Raw genomic sequence first — 14422 nt, 5'->3', positions numbered from 1 at the left:
CCGACTTTGCCTGGTTCCAATCTGGTTCCACGGTGGTCACTGGTCAGTGACTTTGAACATTGTCCCCTCTGCTTTCAGGTCTTCACCACTTCAGATCCACCCTTGGATCCACCGGACACTTCTGCTTCACAGCGCCTGCAGCTGCAACAGCTCCAAGCACCAAGAATCTGCGTGACAGAACCCGACGCCACTTCGACCCTGTGCACCCACGGCCTGTGAGTGAGGTAACTTTGCAACGCCGGTGTCCTTACACTGGTACACACCTCTAGGGTCTGTGTCTAAAGTTTTGTGTTCCTAGGTTCAGCGGAAGTATCTTTTAATTCACTTTAACTGACTTTTACGCACCATTGACAGTGCATTGGTGCGCGCCGCACTTTCCGTGCTGCACCCGTCTCCTGTGGGCTACTCCCGACTTCATCATTGCTAGTCCTGACTGCTCCCAGCGAATCTCTAGGCCCTAGGCCTAACCATTGTTCGATAAGTGTTACTTATACCACTTTTTTAGTATATGGTCTGAGTGGCCACCCGCCCTCATCCATAATTGTGCAACTTTATATGTTTTACAGTGCTTTTGATTTAACGCTTGTGCCCTTTTCCTCATAAAGAGTACTGGGGAGTAATTTAGAAATAAATACATATATTTTTATAATATATACTTGTGTGGTGTCCTTTCATTTGATTACAGGATTGTATGTGGTAAAACAAGCTCGCTTAACACGACCTCTTAAGTTAAGCCTTTAAGGCTGCTTAGTCCATGCTACCACTAGGATAGCTTGTCTACAAGGTTGACTTACAACCTGACATCTTTGGGGTTTGTTTGGACTGATAACCAGTGGTTCCAGAATTGGAAACACTACCTATCAGGCCAACTTCTCACATTGGTGTGCAGCGGTGCGGATTTGAGCTTGCTGTTTGTTTTACCATTGCAATCTTTATCAAATTGAAAGATCACATCAAGTACCTCTAGGTACATATAAATCAAAAGCTTAGCATATTAAGTTCTACTGAACTTAGTAGTTGTAGATTAAAGGGATTAGCACACCCTGACTACAACTCACTAGCAAGGTACAGTAGGAAACCACTTAGTGTAGGTAAGTGCATCACTTACACCTCACTAGCAGTCATGTCTGATACAGGTAGAGCCTCAGGCTCTGCTCCTGTAATAGTTGATCCTATAGGGACAACATCCAGATATGACAACCTTAGCCACAAAGACCTGAGTGCCTTGTGCACAGCCAGGGGGCTAAAAAAGGGCAGAGGCCCTACCATTCCTTCCCTAATAGCTCTCCTAGAAAAGGATGACCTAGATAAGGTGAGTCAGGCTCCCTTAGAATCAGGTGAAGGGATAAACTCCCCAGAGAATGAGGATCTTCCTGAAGATGTAGTAGAGGAGGAGGAAGAGGAAGAGGAAGGCTCTGATTTAGAAGAGCCTGAAGATCAGGATCAGAGGGGAAACCAGGTACAGGTTGCCAGGCTTAACCAGGCCAACCTGGACCTACATGAGAATGGAGAGGGCCAGCACCACTCCAGATCTCATAACCAAATTCTCCCAGGCAACAGGAGGGTGAGATCTCAATCAAGGGACTCTCATCTTTCTAGTGCCTCAAGAGAATCTCAAAGAGGGATGACTCCCTCCCAGAGAAAAGAGCATAGGGCCAGGATGAGGGCTGTCCAACTCCAAATAGAAAGGGAAGAGGTAGCCTTGGCTCAAGCTAAACTTGCTTTAGCAAGAGAAAGAAAATTGTGTGGCTTAGATGCCACTGGTGGCAGCAAAGTTCCTAAAGAGAAACCCAGGTCCTATGATAGTAGAAACCTGACAAAGATTGTGCCCCCCTATCAGGAAGGGGATGACATCCACAAATGGATGACTGCTCTGGAGAGAGCCTGCATGGTACAGCAGGTTCCTGAGGAACAGTGGGCAGCAATCTTATGGTACTCCTTTTCAGAGAAAGGGAGAGATAGGCTCCTCACTGTCAGACATGAGGATGCCAGCAATTACAAAGTCCTGAAGAGTGTTCTAATAGATGGGTTTGGCTTAACCACTGAACAGTACAGGTTAAAGTTCAGAGACACCCAGAAGACACAGACTCAGGACTGGACTGATTTTGTTGATTGTGCAACTAAGGCTCTGGAGGGTTGGCTAAATGGCAGCAAAGTACATGACTTCACAGGATTGTATAATTTGATTATGAGGGAGCAGATCCTAAGTAATTGTCAGAACCAGCTCTTACACCAGCACCTGGTGGACTCAGATTTGACCTCTCCCCAAGAATTGGGAAAGAGGGCAGATAAATGGGTCAGAACCAGGATTAGGCCTAAGAATCAGGACAATAACCATAAGAAGGAGTCTACCAAGCCTCAAGATAAGGGTGGGGATAAAAGTAAAGAAAACACTTCCCCAGGGCCCCAAAACTCCAAGAAGGGGGGTGGGTCCCAAGACACTTCAACAACTGAGAAAAAGCCTTATTGTCATGCCTGTAAACAGGTTGGGCATTACAAAACAGACAGCTGTTGTCCCAAGAATGGCAATAAAGAAAACATACCTCCAAAGCCAGCCCCAACACCTCCTGTTACTGTCAGCAGTAATCCCCCAGGAAGTGGGAGCACACCCAGGAATCTGGGTGGGTTTACTTTTGGAGCCCAAGGGGACCCTGGCCTATCCAGGTCCCCATCCCCAAATGATCTTGTTTATGAGACTGGCATGGGGTTTGCCAACTTCTCAGTTTGCCCAAATACCTTGAGCAAATATAGACAAGAACCCATCATCAATGGTTTGAAAGTTGAAGCTTTTAGAGACACAGGGGCTAGCATCACCATGGTGGCTGACTGTATAGTCCCCTCTAAGCAACTTTTACCTGGTGCCACATACCAGGTAACAAACATTGATGGCATCCAAACAAATCATCCCATGGCAGTAGTAAGTCTCAGCTGGGGAGGTGTCATTGGCCCAAAGAGAGTGGCAGTGTCACCAAACTTGCCCGTAGACTGTCTACTGGGTAATGATTTGGAAATCTCAGCCTGGGCTGAGGTTGAACAGGAAATCCATTCTAGAATGGTAAATTCCAATGGAAAGGTTAGTGGGGCTGTACTGGCTATAGCCCCAATTCAAGATGTCCTTCCTGAAAGGGTTGGTAGGGCTGAGCAACTCTCTGCCCCATCTTTACCAGAAGCTCTTCCAAAACAGAATAGCAAAGCTGTTATGATAACAGCAGAAACCCAAACTGAGTCTCCTCCTGAAAAGGTTGGTGGGGCTGTGATGGCCACAGCCCAAACTCAAACAGATATGTGTGTTGTGAAGCCTGAAATGATGGATCACTCCACCCAAACTGAGAGCATGGAGGAGGAAGAGAAATCTCCCCCTCACCAGACAGTAGGACAGGATCAGCCTCCTCAGGGAACTGATCTTACCCCTGATGAAGGAACTGCCCCAGAGGTTGTTAGGCCTGGCCTGACAGAGCCTCTGATGGCAGTGGACCCTTCTCAGGTGGGATCCAGTCTGGAGCAGGTAACCTGCCCCTCTCTACCTTGCCTTAGTCAGCCCAGGGCTGCAGAGGACAAGAAGGACAGTGAGACCCAGAGGGCCCACTGTCAAATAAAGCACCCCCATCAACAGATTAGGGGCACCAAAACTAGTAGGCCTAGTAAGGTGAAAACTTTAAAAACTCCTGAGGGAGCCCCCTTAAAAACAGTTAGGGACCTCCCACAGATGGATTCTGTTGGGCACAGCCAAACCTGGGACCCAAAGGGCCCAAACCTGAACTGTCCCTCCAGCAAGCCAAACAGAGGGACCCAGCCTCCAGCTTTAGGTAGCCAGAGGTTGACCCTGAGAGCTCAGTGCAACTCAGTTGAAGAAAGAAAGGCACACATGGTGGAAGATAATTGGAGGAAGTTGAGCCCAAAAATAGTGGAGCCTCACTTCAATGCTCCATATCCAAACCAGCCTTTAACTTTGCATAAACACACCCAAGGTAGTGATTCCCTATGGTGGAGACCCTCTATTACCCCTAGGGTGAGGGACTGCTTAGTGGACCATGAGACAGGGGGTACCCATGCTAGTGCAGGTACTTCCTTATATGGCCACTCAGGCAATATAGGCTTACCTGGCCAAGGATAGCCTTATCTCCTTTCGTTTGGGGGGGGGTTATGTAGGAAGGTGGCTACCTGACTATGGTTACCCCAGATTTTTTGCCCTGTGTTTAGCTGGTTTTCGACTTAGTTGGCCTGGTTCCCTGCTAATCAGGGCCCCAGGCTATCTGCTCTCTCTGTAAAATGGATTCCATGTACCCTAGGTGCATAACTAGATTGGCTTGGGTCACCTTATCAGCCCCTGTACAGAGCACTATAGCTGCCCAGGGCATAGGTGCATCCAAGGCCTACCAGGGGCTGCAGCATATCTTTTGCCACCCCTGGCTGGCTATCTAAATTGACACAACTGGCTGATCACTCAGCTGGGGCAAGTGGGTGTAATCACCCCTTGCTTAGATATAGTATACCTATATCTAAACCTATATCTGGACACATATATAGCCTGTAAGCCACTCCTATGGAAGGCCTCATCAATCCTGGAGGCAGAGTGCGTGGTTTTATGTGAGATGGTGCTCTGGCATGAGCTGAGCCTGTCTGCAGCTGTCGGGAACAACTCCCTAAGCTGATCCGGGATAATGCCAAACCATATACTATTAAGTGCATTATAATCCTCGCGGTTATATGTTAACTTTGGTTTGGCTTTATCAAAACATGTCGTGTAAGGTGTCATACGAATTGGAATACTACCCCCTCGCCAGTCCTGGCGACGGGGGTAGCATTCCACCCCTCTAGAGGGGACGACATGTTACTTTTGCTAAAATGCGGTTGATTTTTAAAAGAGCCTCAGATCCACAAAATGGATGCTTCTGCCACAGACACATGTCTGACCTCCTGCTGCTGACCGAAACTCAGCAGAGGAGGCCTGGACAAAGGATTTCCTGTCACAGGGAGGTGTGACACCACCCCAGACAGGAGATAGTGGATTGTAGCAGGGAGGTTTGAAAGAAACCAGACAGTGCCTGGGGAGCACAAGGCTTCCCCTTGCATAATCCGGTCAAACCGGTTCTGGGGCAGCCCAGCCCCAGCTCCAGTGAGACCTGGACAAAGGAAAGGGGGTGTAACCACCCCCCTTCCTGGTCCCACCCATAGGGGAGGGACCTAGCAGGAGATCCACCCCTCAGATTGGAATAAGAGGGGGAGCAGTGCCAATGCAACTCAGATCATCCTGAAATCAACTTTAAACTAAGAAGAAGACTGGACTTCGACATTCTGATGATAGAAGACTGAAGAGCATCTCCCTTGTGGCCTAGGAGGGGCCACCCTGTGAACACAGGCACCACCCAGCACCTCGACGTCTGCTTTGCCGCCGCCTCCCGCCGGAGCCCGAGTGCAGAGCCTGACAAGACCCAGCTTCCTAGACTTCTCTCAGCCCGATCCACAGTCCCTGCAAAGAAGGGACCCGTGGAGGCACCGAGAGACGTGGGAGCGGCCATCTTGAAAGACCCCCGAGACGCTGACTGCGCAGCACCCGAGGCACCCTCGACTCTGTGCTTTGGGGTTTAAGAAGCCCCACAACCGAGCAGCATTTGCACCAAGGATCAGCCCTCCAGCATCTCCACGATCTGCGTGGGGCCCTTTTGTTTTGTGCCACTCGACTCGCCATCCCGGCCGCTTGTCACGTGGTCAGCGGCCATCTTGGCGACGAATCCTACAATTTACACTGTGGGTCTGGTTGCTCCAGACCTGCCCTCGCTCCTGTAGAAAGGAGTACCCGCTCTGACCTTGCTGGTCCGAGTAATAAGCCTTTTTCACTTTCCCCGTGGCTTGCATTAGCCAAGGCTTGTTTGCTTCAATCGAGTTGCCGACACCGCCATCAGCTAGAGCCTTCGAGGGACAGCGCGTGATCGACTCCTGGACGTCCTTGACCTCTTCGTGTCCACGTGGCTGCAGAGAGAAGCAACCCCTGATCACCTGTTTGCACCCGACTTTGCCTGGTTCCAATCTGGTTCCACGGTGGTCACTGGTCAGTGACTTTGAACATTGTCCCCTCTGCTTTCAGGTCTTCACCACTTCAGATCCACCCTTGGATCCACCGGACACTTCTGCTTCACAGCGCCTGCAGCTGCAACAGCTCCAAGCACCAAGAATCTGCGTGACAGAACCCGACGCCACTTCGACCCTGTGCACCCACGGCCTGTGAGTGAGGTAACTTTGCAACGCCGGTGTCCTTACACTGGTACACACCTCTAGGGTCTGTGTCTAAAGTTTTGTGTTCCTAGGTTCAGCGGAAGTATCTTTTAATTCACTTTAACTGACTTTTACGCACCATTGACAGTGCATTGGTGCGCGCCGCACTTTCCGTGCTGCACCCGTCTCCTGTGGGCTACTCCCGACTTCATCATTGCTAGTCCTGACTGCTCCCAGCGAATCTCTAGGCCCTAGGCCTAACCATTGTTCGATAAGTGTTACTTATACCACTTTTTTAGTATATGGTCTGAGTGGCCACCCGCCCTCATCCATAATTGTGCAACTTTATATGTTTTACAGTGCTTTTGATTTAACGCTTGTGCCCCTTTCCTCATAAAGAGTACTGGGGAGTAATTTAGAAATAAATACATATATTTTTATAATATATACTTGTGTGGTGTCCTTTCATTTGATTACAGGATTGTATGTGGTAAAACAAGCTCGCTTAACACGACCTCTTAAGTTAAGCCTTTAAGGCTGCTTAGTCCATGCTACCACTAGGATAGCTTGTCTACAAGGTTGACTTACAACCTGACATCTTTGGGGTTTGTTTGGACTGATAACCAGTGGTTCCAGAATTGGAAACACTACCTATCAGGCCAACTTCTCACATGGGGCATCTGCGATGTCCAGGAGCAGGTCACAATCTGTCCCACGTAGGCTCTCGCCGTCAGCACCGTCGGCTTCAAGATTGCAGCAAACAGCACTTGGCAAAAGCAATCCATGCGGAACCGGGAGATTGCTTATCACTCGAACCAGGAGGGTCAGAGTGGGGGCTCCATTTTACAGGAGCTGGTGCAGATCTGGAGCAACCAGAAAAGCGAGTCGTATTCAAGTTTTCGTTGGCACAGGGGCCACAAGCCAGCTGGCAAGTGACCGGGCCAACGCGTCGAGCCAAAACAAGCAGAAGGGCCCCACGCAGCACTCGTCAAGTGTGGAGGGGGTAGCTTTGGTGAAAGCGTAGCTCGGGGTGGGGGCTTCTCAAACCCCGGTGTACAGCTTCGAGGGTCACTCTTGGGCTGCACGGTCAGCGTCTCGTGGCCTTTTCAAGATGGCGTGCCCCACACTTCCGGTCGCCTCCACTGGTCTCAGCTCTGCAGGGACTGTGGATCGGGCTGGGTGAAGGCAGGCAAGCTTGATCTCGTCGATCTCTGTTGCTCGAGTTCCAGCAGGAACTGCAACAAAGCAAGGGTCGAGGGCTGGATGGTGCCTGTTTGCACAGGGTGGTCACTCCTTGACCACAAGGGAGATTCTTCCATCTTCTATGTTGAATAGAATGTCGAAGGGTCCAGAATTCGTTTCTTATGTTTCTTCAGGATGATCTGAGTTGCATTGGCACTGCTCCCACTCTTATTCGAATCTGGTGGGCTGGACATCCTGCTAGGTCCCCTCCTATGGGTGGGACCCAGGGAGGGGGTGGTTACACCCCTTTCCTTTGATCCAGGCCACGCTGGGACTGGAGCTGGAATGCCCCAGAACCGGTGTGGCCGGATTATGCAAGGGGCAGCCTTGTGCTCCCCAGGCAGTGTCTGGTTTCTTTGAAACCTCCCTACTCCAATCCACTATCTCCTGTCTGGGGTGGTTTGACACCGCCCTGTGACAGGAAACCCTTTGTCCAGGCCACCATTTGCTGAATTTCGGTCAGCAGCAGGAGGCCAGACCCGTGTCTGTGGCAGGGGCATCCATTTTGTGGATCTGAGGCTCATTTTAAATCAACCGTGTTTTAGTAAAGTAACATGCCTTATCCCTCTAGAAGGGTGGAATGCTACCCCCGTCGCCAGAACTGGCGAGGGGGTAGTATTCCAAATCGTATGACACCTTACACGACATGTTTTGATAAAGCCAAACCAAAGTTGCTATATAACCGCGAGGATTATAAGGCGCTTAAGAGTATATGGTATGGCATTATCCCGGATCAGCTTAGGGAGTTGTTCCCGACAGCTACAGACAGGCTCAGCTCATGCCAGAGCTCCATCTCACATAAAACCACGCACTCTGCCTCCAGGATTGATGAGGCCTTCCATAGGAGTGGCTCACAGGCTATATATGTGTCCAGATATAGGTTTAGATATAGGTATACTATATCTAAGCAAGGGGTGATTACACCCACTTGCCCCAGCTGAGTGATCAGCCAGTTGTGTCAATTGAAGAACCAGCCAGGGGTGGCAAAAGCTATGCTTCAGCCCCTGGTAGGCCGTGGTGGCACCTATGCCCTGAGCACCTATAGTGCATGCTACAGGGGCTGACAAGGAGTCCATTTCCAATTGTGGTATGTACCTATAGCACATGTATTATACATTTAGAGAGAGAACAGCAATCTGGGGGTCTGATTAGCAGGCCCACAGCCTCAGTAAGTCGAAAACCAGTGAAGCAAAAAGCAAAAATTGGGGTGACCATAGGATAGCAGACCCTACTCTCCTACAGCTGTCATGTGTTGTCATGTGGTGTCATGTGTCATATGGTGTCATGTGGTGTCATGTGTCATGTGTCATGATTTGTCATGTGTTGTTATGTGATTTCATGTCATAATGTGGTGTCATGTATTGGAATGTGGTGTCATGTATCATCATGTGTCATGTGGTGTCATGTGGTATCATGTGTTGTCATGTGGTGTCATGTGTCAATTGGTGTCATGTGTTGTCATGTGGTGTCATGTGTCATCATGTGTCATGTGTTGTCATGTGTTGTCATGTGATTTCATATAATGTGGTGTCATGTATCGGAATGTGGTGTCATTCTCATCATGTGTCGTCATGTGGTGTCCTGGGTCATGTGGTGTCATGTGTCAATTGGTGTCATGTGGTGTCATGTGTAATGTGTTGTCATGTGGTGTCAAGTGTCATGAGTCATGTGGTGTCAATTGTCATGTGGTGTCTTGTGTCATGTGTTGTCATGTGTCATGTGGTGTCATATGTTGTCATGTAGTGTCATGTGTCATCATGTGTCGTATGGCGTCATGTGCCATCATGTGTCATGTAATGTGTTGTCATGTGGTGTCATGTGTCATGTGATCTCATTTGGTGTCATGTGATGTCATGTGTGTCATGTGGTGTCATGTGTCATGTGTCATCATGTGTCATGTGGTTTCATGTTTTGTCATGTGCCTTCATGTGTCATGTGGTGTCATGTGCCATGTGTTGTCATGTGTTGTCATGTGGTGTCATATGTCATGTGTTGTCATGTGGTGTCATGTATCATCATGTGTCATGTGGTGTCATGTGGTATCATGTGTTGTCATGTGGTGTCATGTGTCAATTGGTGTCATGTGGTGTCATGTGTCATATGGTGTCATGTGGTGTCATGTGTTGTCATGTGGTGTCATGTGTCATGTGATTTCATGTCATAATGTGGTGTCATGTATCGGAATGTGGTGTCATTCTCATCAAGTGTCGTCATGTGGTGTCCTGTGTCATGTGGTGTCATGTGTCAATTGGTGGAATTTGCAAACAAAACAGGTGATGGACAGAATGTGGATCAATGTCACACATTCACCCCAGTCGAAAGATCTGGGCCCAAATCCATCGTTTTTTTGCACTCCACACCACCCTGGGTTAGACAATGGCGATATGCAAATCAGCTCTGACCCTGTGCCCCATGGGGTGTCATGTGGTGTCAAGTGTCATGAGTAATGTGGTGTCATTTGTCATGTGGTGTCTTGTGTCATGTGTTGTCATGTGTCATGTGTTGTCATGTGTCATGTCATCATGTGTCATGTGGTGTCATATGTTGTAATGTAATGTCATGTGTCATCATGTCATGTGCCTTCGTGTGTCATATGGTGTCATGTGCCATCATGTGTCATGTAATGTTGTCATGTGGAATCATGGTGTCATGTGGTGTCATGTGTCAATTGGTGGTATGTGGTGTCATGTGTCATGTGTTGTCATGTGTCATCATATGTCATCATATTTCATGTGTTGCCATGTTTTATGTGGTGTCATGTGTCATTTGGTGTTGTATCCTGTGGTGTCATGTTGTGTCATGTCTTGTCATGTGTCATGTGGTGTCATGTGTCAATTGGTGTCATATGGTGTCATGTGTTGTCATGTGTCATCATGTGTCATGTGTTGTCATGTGTAAGCATGTTTGTCATGTCATGTGTTGTCATGTTGTGTCATGTAGTGTCATGTGTCAATTGGTGTCATGTGGTGTCATGTGGTGTCTTGCGGTATCATGTGTTGTCATGTGGAGTTATGCGTCATCATGTGGTATCATGTGGTGTCATGTGTCAATTGGTGTTATGTGGTGTCATGTGTCATGTGTTGTCATGTGGCATCATATGTCATCATATGTCATGTGTTGTCACCTGTTGTCATGTGGTGTCATGTGTCATTAGGTGTTGTCATGTGGTGTCATGTGGTGTCATGTTTCATGTAGTGTCATATGTTGTCATGAATTGTCGTGTGTCATGTTGTGTCATGTGGTGTCATGTGGTGTCATGTGTCATGTGGTGTTGTGTGCCATGCGTCATCATGTGGTGTCATGTGTCATCATGTGTCATGTGGTGTTATGTGTCATGTGGTGTCATGTGGTGTTGTGTGCCATGTGTCATCATGTGCCATGTGTCATGTGGTGTCATGTTTTGTCATGTGCCTTCATGTGTCATGTGGTGTCATGTGCCATGTGTCATCATGTGGCATATGTCACCATGTGTCATCATGTGTTGTCATGTAGTGTTATGTGTTGTCATGTGGTGTCATGTATCATCATATGTCATGTGGTGTCATGTGGGGTCATGTGGTATCATGTGTTGTCATGTGGTGTCATGTGTCAATTGGTGTCAATTGGTGTCATGTGGTGTCATGTGTCATATGGTGTCATGTGGTGTTTTGTGTTGTCATGTGGTGTCATGTTTCATCATGTGTAATGTGTTGTCATGTGTTGTCATGTGATTTCATGTCATAATGTGATGTCATGTATCGGAATGCGGTGTCATTCTCATCATGTGTCGTCATGTGGTGTCATGTGGTGTCATGTGTCAATTGGTGTCATGTGATGTCATGTTTAATGTGTTGTCATGTGGTGTCAAGTGTCATGAGTCATGTGGTGTCATTTGGTGTCTTGTGTCATGTGTTGTCATGTGTCATGTGTTGTCATGTGTCATGTCATCACGTGTCATGTGGTGTCATATGTTGTAATGTAGTGTCATGTGTCATCATGTCATGTGCCTTCATGTTTCATATGGTGTCATGTGCCAACATGTGTCATGTAATGTGTTGTCATGTGGTGTCATGGTGTCATGTGGTGTGATGTGTCAATTGGTGGTATGTGGTGTCATGTGTCATGTGTTGTCATGTGGCGTCATATGCCATCATATTTCATGTGTTGTCATGTGTTGTCATGTGGTGTCATGTGTCATTTGGTGTTGTGTCATGTGGTGTCATGATTCATGTGGTGTCATATGTTGTCATGTGTTGTCGTGTGTCATGTTGTGTCATGTTGTGTCATGTGGTGTCATGTATCATCATGTGTCATGTGGTGTCATGTCATCATGTCTTGTCATGTCATGTGGTGTCATGTGTCAATTGGTGTCATGTGGTGTCATGTTTTGTCATGTGCCTTCATGTGTCATGTGGTGTCATGTGTTGTCATGTGTTGTCATGTGTCATGTGCCATCATGTGTCATGTGGTGTCACGTGGTGTCATGTGGTGTCATGTGTCATATGTCATCATATGTTATCATGTGTCATCATGTGTCATAATGTGTCATGTGGTGTCATGTGTCATGTGGTATCATGTGCCATGTGTCATCATGTGTTGTCATGTGTCATTGTGTGTCATTTGTTGTTATGTATCGTTGTGTCAATTGTCATGTGATGTCATGTCATAATGTGGTGTCATGTTTCAGAATGTGGTGTAATTCTCATCATGTGTCGTCATGTGGTGTCCTGTGTTATGTGTTGTCATGTGGTGTCAAGTGTCATGAGTCATGTGGTGTCATTTGTCATGTGGTGTCATGTGTCCTGTGGTGTAATTTGTCCTGTGTGTAATTTATCATGTGGGGTCTTGTGTCATGTGTGATGTGGTATCATGTGTCCGGTGTCATGTGTCATCATGTGTTGTCATGTGGTGTCATGTGTCATGTGGTGTCATGTGTCAATTGGTGTTGTGTGGTGTCATGTGTCATGTGTTGTTATTTGGTGTCATGAGTTGTCATGTTTCATGTGTTGTCATGTAGTTTCTTGTGTCATGTGTTATATGGTGTCATGTGGTGTCATACGTTGTCATGTAGTGTCATGTGTCATCATGTGTCATATGGCGTCATGCGCCATCATGTGTCATGTAATGTGTTGTCATGTGGTGTCATGTGTCATGTGTCATGTGATCTCATTTGGTGTCATGTGATGTCATGTGTTGTCATGTGATGTCATGTATGTCATGTGGTGTCATGGGATGTCAAGTGTCATCATGTGTCATCATGTGTCATGTGTTAGTCATGTGGTATCATGTGTCATCTGTGAAGAGTAATGTGGTGCCATTTGGTGTCATGTGTCATGTGGTGTCATACGGTAGCATGTGTTGTCATGTGGTGTGATGCGTCATCATGTGTCATGTGTTGTCATGTGGTGCCATGTGTCATGTGGTGTCATGTGCCATCATCTGTCATGTGGTGTCAAGTGGTGTCAAGTGGTGTCATGTGTCATATGGTGTCGTGTGCCATGTGTCATCATGTGTTGTCATGTGTTGTCATGTGTTGTCATGTCTTGTCATGTGATGTCATGTGTAATGTGGTGTCATGTGCCATGTGTCGTCATGTGTCGTCATGTGTCATGTGGTGTCATGTGTCGTCATGTGATGGCATGTATTGTCATGTGGTGTCATGTGCCATCATGTGTCATGTTGGGTCATGTGGTGTCTTGTGTTGTCATGTATCATCATGTGTCATGTGTTCTCATGTGGTGTCATGTGTCATGTGGTGTCATGTGTCATGTGGTGTCATGTGTCATGTGGTGTTGTGTGCCCTGTGTCATCATGTGTCATGTGTCATCATGTGTCATGTGTTGTCACGTGCCTTCATGTGTCATGTGGTGTCATGTGGTGTCATGTGCCATGTGTCATCATGTGTCATGTGATGTTGTGTGCCATGTGTCATCATGTGCCATGTGTCATCATGTGTCATGTGGTGTCATGTGTTGTCATGTCCATTCATATGTCATGTGGTGTCATGTGGTGTCATGTGGTGTCATGGGATGTCAAGTGTCATCATGTGTCATCATGTGTCATGTGTTAGTCATGTGGTATCATGTGTCATGTGTGATGAGTAATGTGGTGCCATTTGGTGTCATGTGTCATGTTGTGTCATACGGTATCATGTGTTGTCATGTGGTCATGTGTCATCATGTGTCATGTGTTGTCATGTGTTGTCATGTGATTTCATATCATAATGTGGTGTCATGTATCGGAATGTGGTGTCATTCTCATCATGTGTCGTCAGGTGGTGTCCTGTGGTGTCCTGTGTCATGTGGTGTCATGTCATCATGTGCCATGTGGTGTCATGTGGTGTCATGTGCCTTCATGTGTCATGTGGTGTCATATGGTGTCATGTGGTTTCATGTGTCATGTGGTGTCATATGGTGTCATGTGGTGTCATGTGCCATGTGTCATCATGTTGTAATAAGAAACAATGTCCCACTAGGTATCATTGACATAGGCAATTCAAAATTGTGCATACAGTACGTATTGCAAGAAAAGGAACACCAGGGAGTCTCAGTACATTTTGTAAGATGGTTATTAATCACCAATTACATGAAACATGGGAAGCACAGTTAAAGGCAGCACTGTACATGAAGATACATCATGAAGCAACCCAAAGAACACAATTAATGTACCCAGTCCCAGTTTGGTCTATGGGTTATACTCCTGTCTTTTTCACTCATGTGTCATCATGTGGCATATGTCATCATGTGTCATCATGTGTCGTCATGTGTAGTCATGTCATGTGGTGTCATATGTCATGTGGTGTTATGTGTTGTCATGTGGTGTCATGTGTCATCATGTGTCATGTGGTGTTGTGTGTCATGTGGTGTCATGTGTCATCATGTGTCATGTGGTTTCATGTTTTGTCATGTGCCTTCATGTGTCATGTGCCATGTGGCATATGTCATCATGTGTCATCATGTGTTGTCATGTGTTGTCATATGGTGTCATA

This window comes from Lissotriton vulgaris, chromosome 2_2, assembly GCF_964263255.1.
Source record: "Lissotriton vulgaris chromosome 2_2, aLisVul1.2, whole genome shotgun sequence".
Classification (NCBI taxonomy): domain Eukaryota; kingdom Metazoa; phylum Chordata; class Amphibia; order Caudata; family Salamandridae; genus Lissotriton; species Lissotriton vulgaris.
The sequence above is the reverse complement of the archived record's forward strand: the minus strand, read 5'-3'. Positions refer to the sequence as shown.